Consider the following 9284-nt stretch of genomic DNA (forward strand, 5'->3'; position numbering starts at 1 on the left):
CCCAGGTGGCCAAGAAGGCCAGTGGCATCCTGGCCTGGATCAGGAACAGTGTGGTCAACAGGACCAGGGAAGTGATTCTTCCCCTGTACTCAGCACTGGTGAGGCCACACCTGGAGTACTGTGTCCAGTTATGGGTTCCTCAGTTCAGGAAGGATATTGAGGTGCTGGAGCAGGTCCAGAGAAGAGCAACAAGGCTGGCAAAGGGACTGGAGCACAAGTCCTATGAGAAGAGGCTGAGGGAGCTGGGGCTGTTCAGCCTGGAGAAGAGGAGGCTCAGGGGAGGCCTCATCACCCTCTACAACTCCCTGAAAGGAGGTTGCAGCCAGGTGGGGATCGCTCTCTTCTCCCAGGCAGCTATCAGTAAGACAAGAAGGCATGGTCTTAAGCTGTGTCAGGGGAGGTTTAGGCTGGATATTAGGAAGAAATTCTTTACAGAGAGGATAATCAGGGATTGGAATGGGCTGCTCAGGGAAGTGGTGGATTCTCCATCCCTGGAGGTTTTTTAAGATGAGACTGGATGTGGCACTTAGTGCCATGGTCTAGTAACCACAGTGGTTGTGGATCAAGGGTTGGACTTGATGATCTTGGAGGTCCTTTCCAACCCGTCTGATTCTATAATTCTGTGATTCTATGATTAGTTCACCAGCCATTCAGGACAAGTCTTTGTTGATCAGGGAAGCAGAGGATAAGGTGCGTCTCCAGAGGGAAGATCATCAATTACACCAATTACAGTAGCTGTGGGAAGAAGTAGATGCTTTACAGCATGGAGCATTAATGCTGATAAATGTGTCACTGTGCTAAACAATGCTTTGGAGTAAGGGACTCCACTAATAAAGACAGATACATAATGTAACAGCAAGGAGGAGTAGCTAAGGTTCTTTAACGACTTCCACCCTGTTGAAAACATATCACGTCCTACCTGCACCAGCTGCACCTTCTTTACATCAGCAGAGCACAATCCCATCCCCAGCCAGAGGTAACCTGCTCAGGCCTAACTGCTGGCAGATGAGCAGAGGTAGCAGGTTTCTGGGTGGGGCTGGTGACTGGCTTTTGCAGAGATTAGGAATCTGGTATTAGTGTGCTGCTTCTCTAGCTTTGCTGGTTCTCTGTTGTGTCTTTAAGATGTGATCTGCCTCATGAGAAGGTTCTTCAATGTGAGGAAGTCTGAGGAAAGTGTGAGGAAACATCTCCCCTCCCATCCAAAGAAATGATTTCTGCCTTCTTGAGCCCTGAAACCTTTTTATGCTGCATCAAGGGCATTTGGGAAAACTTGCTACTGGACACAGGTCCATGGCTCCTCATCTATGATCTGCTGGAGCTGTTAGCAAAGCTGCTTCATGTTGACAAGCGGAGTGGAGGCTATAAGGAACTGGTTGCCAAGTGTAGCTCTACAAGACTGTGTGGGTGTCTACAGGGCTGTGAAGTGGATCCCTGTGTCTGACACACTCTGCTAATGACCTGGAGATGATGGGCTACCTCAGACGGAGAGAGGTAATGGAAACGTGTCAGCAGCTTTTGGAAACCACACCTTGATGCTAACTAGACCTTTATGTAAGTAAGCTCTCAGGTAAGAAGGTGTTTTCCTTTTTTTACTTTTTATTTTTATTTTTTAAATGTTTTGCTATACTCAGCTGTTAATGCCTATGGATAGCAATACAGTACAAAACATATCAATTAATGTGTGCAACTACTCATGAGTAACAAATACTCTACCTGTAACGCTAAAACACTGGGACAGTACATTTTGCTACTGCAGGGATGTGTTGTATGTGCTGGGCAATGGGGAGAGACATTGGGATTTCTTCTGGAGTTTATTCAGTTACTTCTAAGAGAAAGTTTCTTCTAATGGCAGTTTGTAAGAAACTAGCTTAGAATTTGGCTCATGATGATTAAATTATTAGAGAGAAAGCAGTGTTTTGATCTAATTTTTTTGGTTCCTCCTTAGAAGAACATACTTATTTGTCAAGAGAGGCCTTAAAGTATTCTCCTCTGCCCCCAGTAGGCCAGTAAATGAAACCTTCAGCTTTTTCACTGAAAAAGAACATTTGAAAAAATTCTTCAGGATAACTCACGTAAGCACTTGAAGCAATCGAATCTCACACAAAGTTTTTTCCTGCCTATGTACGAGTAAGAGGTGTACTGTTGGCACTTGTGATTCAGACTCCAACACCGACTGCTTTCTCTATCAGTGACAGAACTGCTTCAGTGCATAAATATTTAATAGTAATATTTAATATTTCCAGACATGACAGAGTTGAAGTACAATATACTGAAGTGACCTGCTTTTTTAGTGTGTTGTGGCTGAGAGAGGAAATTTTCATGCTTACTACTTGGAGAAGAGTAGAAAAAACTGACATGGGGAAAGAAAAAAGGGTGAGCGTAAGGTGCCAGTAATGCCTGGAAAACACTGCTGACAGTAGGATGTTCCTGTGAAAGCCATTTAGTGCCAGCTCATTAGAGGGCTCTGGCAAGGATATTTGGCATAAAGTAGATCTTATTTACAATTAGCAATTCTGCTGCTCTGCTCTTGGCATGGAATGAACTTGCAAATCAGGCTGTCTTCTAATATAATGACATTGCCTGGTATTCTGAATAATTTTAGTATTAGAAACATTGATCTGAATAAGAAATTAAGGCCTTTTAAGAAGTGGAGAAACACGTAGAGCTGATGTTGAGGGCTGGTACGCACAAACCTACGAAGGATGGATTGCACGCTGTCCTGGCATGGCAGCACTGCACTGCTTCCAAGCCTGAGCTCAGCACCTGGGCCCTGGTCTGCAAAGGTTCTCAGTTACTCCAGTGGCTGCTTTGGCGATTATCTTTTCCTCAGGTTCAATTCCTTTAAAAAACTTTTCTTCTTCACTGGACGTCTCAGGTGGCTTAATATTAAAATTTTATACTTGCCAGGGGCTTACTTTTCAATTAGGACAAGTTTGAAAAGTCTAGGGTAGAGTGGAAGAAAGTTTTAAATACAGGGAGATGGTGGTTGGGCATGTGATGCCTCTCTAAATGTTTGATGAAGCACAGGGCTCTGTTCTGGCTGCCCATACTCTGTATGGGGCAAAACCCCCATGGGGATTGTTTTGCATTTTCAGAGTAACTCACTAAGTATAAATTTGGCTCACTTCCTAAAGCAAATTCAATATTTAAAAACCACCATCAATAAAAAACATAAAAAAAAAAAGTGAAAAAACCCCCTAAACCAGTCTTTGGGGTAGGTGTCCTCTTTATAAGAAATGGATACATTCTCAGTTTGATCAGCTCATTTCCTTCAATATACCTCAAACTTACAAAATTACAAGTGGACAGAGCTTTTTTGGTATTTCCTGGCAAGTATTTCTCTCTCAGATCAAAGACACCACCCAGTCCTGTGAAGCAAGCTAAGTTGTGGAGCACTACATCTATTTTCCTCCAGCCTGAGCATACAGGAATCCAACACGCTTTTCTGCATCTGTGGTGCTTTAGCATTCATGAGCATCTTTATGAAGGCAAGTTTTGAGTCACATGCTGTGTCACACTACAGGGAAGAATATCAATTATACAGCATGCTTAATCATGAGAGGAAATGGATTTGACTAACTGAATATGCAAATGCTAATTCAAAATAAAATTATGAGCTCTTCCTGATGTGCAAAATGCCACTGGTGAAAAATATTTTAATATAATAATGCTTGACTTCAGGAGAGTGTGGTTTATGAAGGGAAGAAAAAAAAATATAATTGAACTTCTTCTTGCATTGTATTATTCCTGAAGCTGTTGCTATTTTTCTAGCTTGGAAAAGCATAGCTGATAGAATCTTTTAAAGCATATTTTGGCATTTAAAATGCAGCTCCTGCGCTTGCATTCATGCGTGGTTTCCTGAGATGAAGGGTGGTAAATAAATACTCACTGCTGGTTTTCCTGCAAACACCACAGTTGCACAGAATGGGATTTTGCTGTACACAGGGACAGCTTCTGGAACCTTACACCCCCTTGCCCTAGTAAATCACAGCTGTTTGGCAAGGAGTCAGGAATTTTCTTATTTACCCAAAACTTGGTATTTTCAGCTATTCCCCCATGGCGTGGGTGGTCACAGTTCACTTCCTGTGGCTGCTCACTGAGAACAGCACCTCCCACCCAGAGTAGTCTTTGGGGGACCAGTCCTCATTGCAGAAGTGTTTCACTTCACATGGTGTGTTGGGCTGCTTCAGAGGAGATGATGTGCTGTACTCAGGAGTATCACACTCTCCTGAGTGGGGAAACCTAATCCCAAGTATCTTTAAATACTGTTTAAAGTAGCTGAAGTGTTGGCCATCAAGGCCAGTTTCCGATGTCCTCAGTGAGTACTGGAACCCATCATTAAGTTAAACAGGAAAATCTCTTTCCTCTCTTACCAGCTCTTGTTTAGGGCACGTGTTTGGAGGTCTTGTCTGATCATACCCACATAGTCAAGCTCTACATGGAGATCGTGGTTGGCTGACTCTAGCTGGAGGCCAGACGCCCACCAGAAGTCACTCTATCACTCCCCTCCTTGGCTGGATGAGGGAGAGAAAATAGAACAAAAGGCTCAAGGGTTGGGTTAAGGACAGGGAGAGGCCACTCACCCATTACCATCATGGGCAAAACAGACTCAGGAAAAATTATTACCAATCAAATCAGAGTAGGACAATGAGAAATAAACTCAAAACTTAAAAATACCTTCCCCTCACCACACCCTTCTTCTGCAGAGTTCAGATGGAGCTCTGGGAAGATGAGGTACAAGCACTGAAATCATCTTAGTGATCTAAACCTTGCACCCATTCACTGCAAACTGCTCTGACCATGACCCTCATGCCAACCAACAGCCCTACTGCCAGTAGTGCCAGCTGGGCTTCTTGCTGCCCCTGCCTTCTCTTTCCCTCAGTATGGTTTTAAAAACCATTTTAATGGACAAATAGGACTCCGGAAATCAACTTGAAAGTTTAACTCCAGAACTGACTACTTCACAGTTCCTAGTCCCAAGTTGCATCCCCATCTGGACTTTCAGCTGGTGCTATTCAGAGTTCATCGATCTCGTCCTGCCGTACTGGTGGCCTGGGAGGCCTGCTTGCATGCCTTGCCTTCAGTAGATGAGGGCTTGAAACCCTGGGTGTGGGGCAGCACTGCACCTTCACACCACGCACCAATAGCACGTGGAGTCTCTGAGGCAGGTCCCCCATTCTCCTGGAGGGAGGAAAATGGCCAACATGATTTCTCAGGAGGGCAGCTCTTCTCTAGCCCTGCACACATCTGAAGGTGCAGGTTTGCTGTGCAACGCATGTGAGGCTGCACACAGCTCAGGTGAGGGACAGAGATGTTGCTGTATGTCAAGGAAAGCTGAACAGAGGGCTAAAAGCCAAGTTGAATTTCTTTGGGTGGCAGGATAATGTTTGGTTGAAAAGTGCCAGCTGGGTCCTACTATGTATCTCACAAAATCAGGAGTGTTTGAAGTATGTTACATCTCCTTTTGACTTGTCAGTAGATAAACCAATGTTTCTTAAACTGCAGGATATACACATTGGCAGAAGCATTGATGTGGGTGTCCAGAGCTGTACAGATACAGGATGATCCCATGAGAACACTGGGATGTTTTCACTCTGCTGCCTGCAAGCTCAGTAGTTACTCTGGTGGTGCTGTTCTCACAATGGTTTAGTCTGAGTGGCGTTTGGGGTAAATCTGATGAATAGATGTATTTGAGCTTTACACTCAGACTGTGGATTTCTGCTGTGGGAAATACTACCACATAAACGAAAAGTGAAAGACACATGAACCGGAACGAGCTGTGAACTGACAGCTTTGTGACTGGTTTTGACTTATTTTCTTTTTGTGGTCTAAAGCTGAGTGCTTTATAAATTCTGAAGACGTCAAAACTGTAACTAACACAACTGAAACCATCCTTGGATTGCTGGAAATATAAAGAGCAGTCACTAACTAGAAGAAAAGAGACACTGAGAAGGGAATGAGGTCTCTCCTTCAAGTGCTATTTTTGGGTACTTACTTCAGTTTTGACATTACAGGTCCAATCAGCACTGACAAATTTTGGGTATGCAGGGTCACACAGTGATTGTCTTACAATCCAATATTGACCAATAGTTTCACAGTTTATGGTTCTGGGGTATTTTACTGACTGATCTTAAAGACCCTGGAATCTTCAAACAGATCCCTGCCAGTTGTCTCATGCCCTGTCAGCCATGAGGTGACACACAGCAGACACCATTTGCAGCCACCAAGCAAATGTGCTGGTCTTGGGGGTCATTCCACACTTCGCTTGCTGCATAGACACGAGGGCTGCAGGCTTTCTGGGGAAGCAGGATGTAAAATGAGAGCAGCTGCATTGGATCTGGTCAGATCCCCATCCAGTCTGACACCATGTTTCTTAGAGTGGCCAAAAATGGATGAGCCTTAAGAATGGGTCAAACAGACCTGAACTTAGGCTACTAGCTTTGTGTCTCAGAGCCCATGGTGCAGCTGTCTCCAATGAATTGGTCCTAGATCTCTTGAATCCATAGAAGCATCTGCAATACCTTTTGGCAGGACTTGTAGCTTAACTCTCTATTAAGATAATTTAGTGAAGAACTGGAGAGAAAATTGGAAAAGGAACTATAGTAACAGTACTCCAGCATCATGCAATGACCAACAAACCTTCTCTCCAGTGCATGCAAAAGAGCTACAGGGCACCTGACGCATAGCAGTGAATTTTAGAAAAGTACTAGTTTTTCAGATGGTTGGGTTCTGGTATTTTTTGACCCCTTCAGAGAAATTTCTCTAAGTAATACAATTTCGTAATATGCCATAGAAGCCTTGGAGTAGATTTCCAGGAGCCCCACACTTACTGAGTTTAAGCCTGGTGTCCTCACCAGGACAAATTGCTTGCCCCAGAACTGGAAATGCTTGAAGGACATAGACATCTATCACCAGTCTCCAACAGGCCAATTCTGATGTTTATGTAGACATTTTTGTGCATTGAGAGCAGGTTGATCCAGAAGCTTCCTCTTGTCTGTGGGTAGAACCAGTCTGTTCTGGCTTGTTCAGATAAAGGCAAACTCCTGAATGCTGGCTCTGGCCCATTGTGCCCTTTCTGTATTTGTACTTGAGGTAGGCTGCAGGTCCATCATCTGAATCCTTCCTGGTACTTATCTTAGTTTTACTATTTTTATACCCCTAAGCCAAACAAGCAGGAATTACAAAATATTTGACTTCCTGCCCTAAATCAAGCAATCTTGTGGTACATCTGGTTGCAAGACATTCAGGATGTGGTTCCTTTATAGGGCTTCCTGCTCCCTTTCCAGTCCCCCTTTCTGTTCTTCTCTAGTTCACATACCTCCTTCGTGTATGCCAGGACTGTATTCTGTCTTTATTCATCAAACCTCTTATGTTCGATCTTTAAACAATTTATTTCACTGAGCAATTTCAGATATCAGAAACCTGCTTCAAATTCAGCCTGGAAGGTACCATGTTTCCTCACCCAGAGAAGCATGTGAAGACTCACCCAAGAGTAAAAATTAAACAGGTGCAGGGACCTGGTCTTAGCCATCTTCCTCACCAGCAACGGCAGCAGACAGGGAACCTTCTTCAGTGCTGCAGCACACATTTCATGCACAAACACCACGGTGAGAATGTGCCTGAGGGGAGGTAACACACACTATTGTCTTCCTACTAAAAAAGCCCCACTACTCAGCCAGTTGTAGCTGTGCAGCATCACCTGGTTTCAGGCACTGTATTCAAAATATAATCATATATTTTTAGAAGCCGTCTTTAGAACATTAGATGGTGCCAGGTCATATGCCCAGAATGGAAACTTGCCTATCCTGTCAGGCCATCCTTTGTTAGGATGGGCCACAGCATACTTCTGGCCTGAGGTTACACACAGGTTGCCTTCATAAGAAACAAAACTGACCAGTTCTGAAGCCTCTCTCTAGTTCTCGGTCTGCGATTCCCATTCCCCTGGCCACAGTGCTGAATCTGACCTATCTCATAATACTTTTCCTCTTGGCATTTTTTTCCTTCATTGTTTTCTTCCTTTTCTTCTGCCCTTTCTTTCCTGAGAAAAGATGTAACCTTTGTCTAAGGATAAAAATCTTTATACTCTTTTGCAATGCAGAAGAAATCTTTAGGGCTTTCAGCTATAAAAACCTAATTTGTCAGGTTTTTTTCCCCCTCCCCATCTCTCTTAATGGATCTCTTATGCATTTATAATGTAGTCAGTACTATGGTATCTAGGGATGTTATACACTATTTATAAAGCAAACTTTTTTTGCAAAAAGTTTCTACTTCTCTTCTGGCTCTTGCCAATCTCCAAATCAGGCTGTTCTCTTCGATTTGCAAAGGAAGCCAAGTTCTCTGTTTTATATTCCCAACACAGACTGTCTTAGAGTAGCCTGGCTTTGCATTTGTGGGATAGCAAAGTCAGGTTCACTGTGATTTTAGCATCTATTAACTACAGAATTGTCTGTACTGAGCAGAGCTGGCTGTATTTCTCCATCAACATCAGCACTGGCAGTTCCTTAGCTCCATGCAGAGCGGTATCAGAGTTCAGAGCCCAGAATGTTTCACGACACCTTGAAGTGACTATATAATTACTACATAAAGAAAATAATTTAGTGCTGCTGAGGAGTAAAATTTTAAATTTCCGTGTCACCAGTTGTAAGCAGCTGGATGCTGCAGGGACCTGCAGGAAATAGCTTCCTACTCAGTATCCCAAATAGTTCAACTGCTGCCTGCAGGGTGACCAACCCTTCACAAACACCTAAGGTGTGCACATCTGGTTGTGCAAGGAAGTTGTACTCACTCTGGGTCTGAGTCTCTAAAGGTGAGCTCTGTAATACTGAGGACTGCGATTGGATCCAGCTTTTCAGTCTCCAGTATAATCCAGCAGTAACAGTGTATTTGTTTTTTCACTCCACACTGGTAGTGGGCAATGTGTCCAACAGTTGATGGAAACCAGCTGAACATTGATCAATGCCCTTCTTGCTCCAAATCAATGTGCTTGAAATTTTTGCTACACTTGTTTTCCAACAATAATGTATGTGTAATAGCATCCAAGCTGAAACATTCTCCCAACATTCACAGGGCTATTTTAACTGACTTTTATTTCCTAGGTAACCAAAAAAGTTTACCCCAAATCCCAAACCTAGTGCCACAGACGGAGAAATGCTTTTTTGGGTTGTCTGACTCTATAGAGACTTAGAATAGCTGCAGGGCAGCACTGAGGGTGAGCTGTGCTGCTGTATAGGGCTACCTCTGAATTTGAAATTGAGCAGAAAAGGACCTAAAGAAGTTTAATAAGA

The sequence above is a fragment of the Pseudopipra pipra genome, chromosome 5 (genome assembly GCF_036250125.1).
Source record: "Pseudopipra pipra isolate bDixPip1 chromosome 5, bDixPip1.hap1, whole genome shotgun sequence".
Lineage (NCBI taxonomy): Eukaryota > Metazoa > Chordata > Aves > Passeriformes > Pipridae > Pseudopipra > Pseudopipra pipra.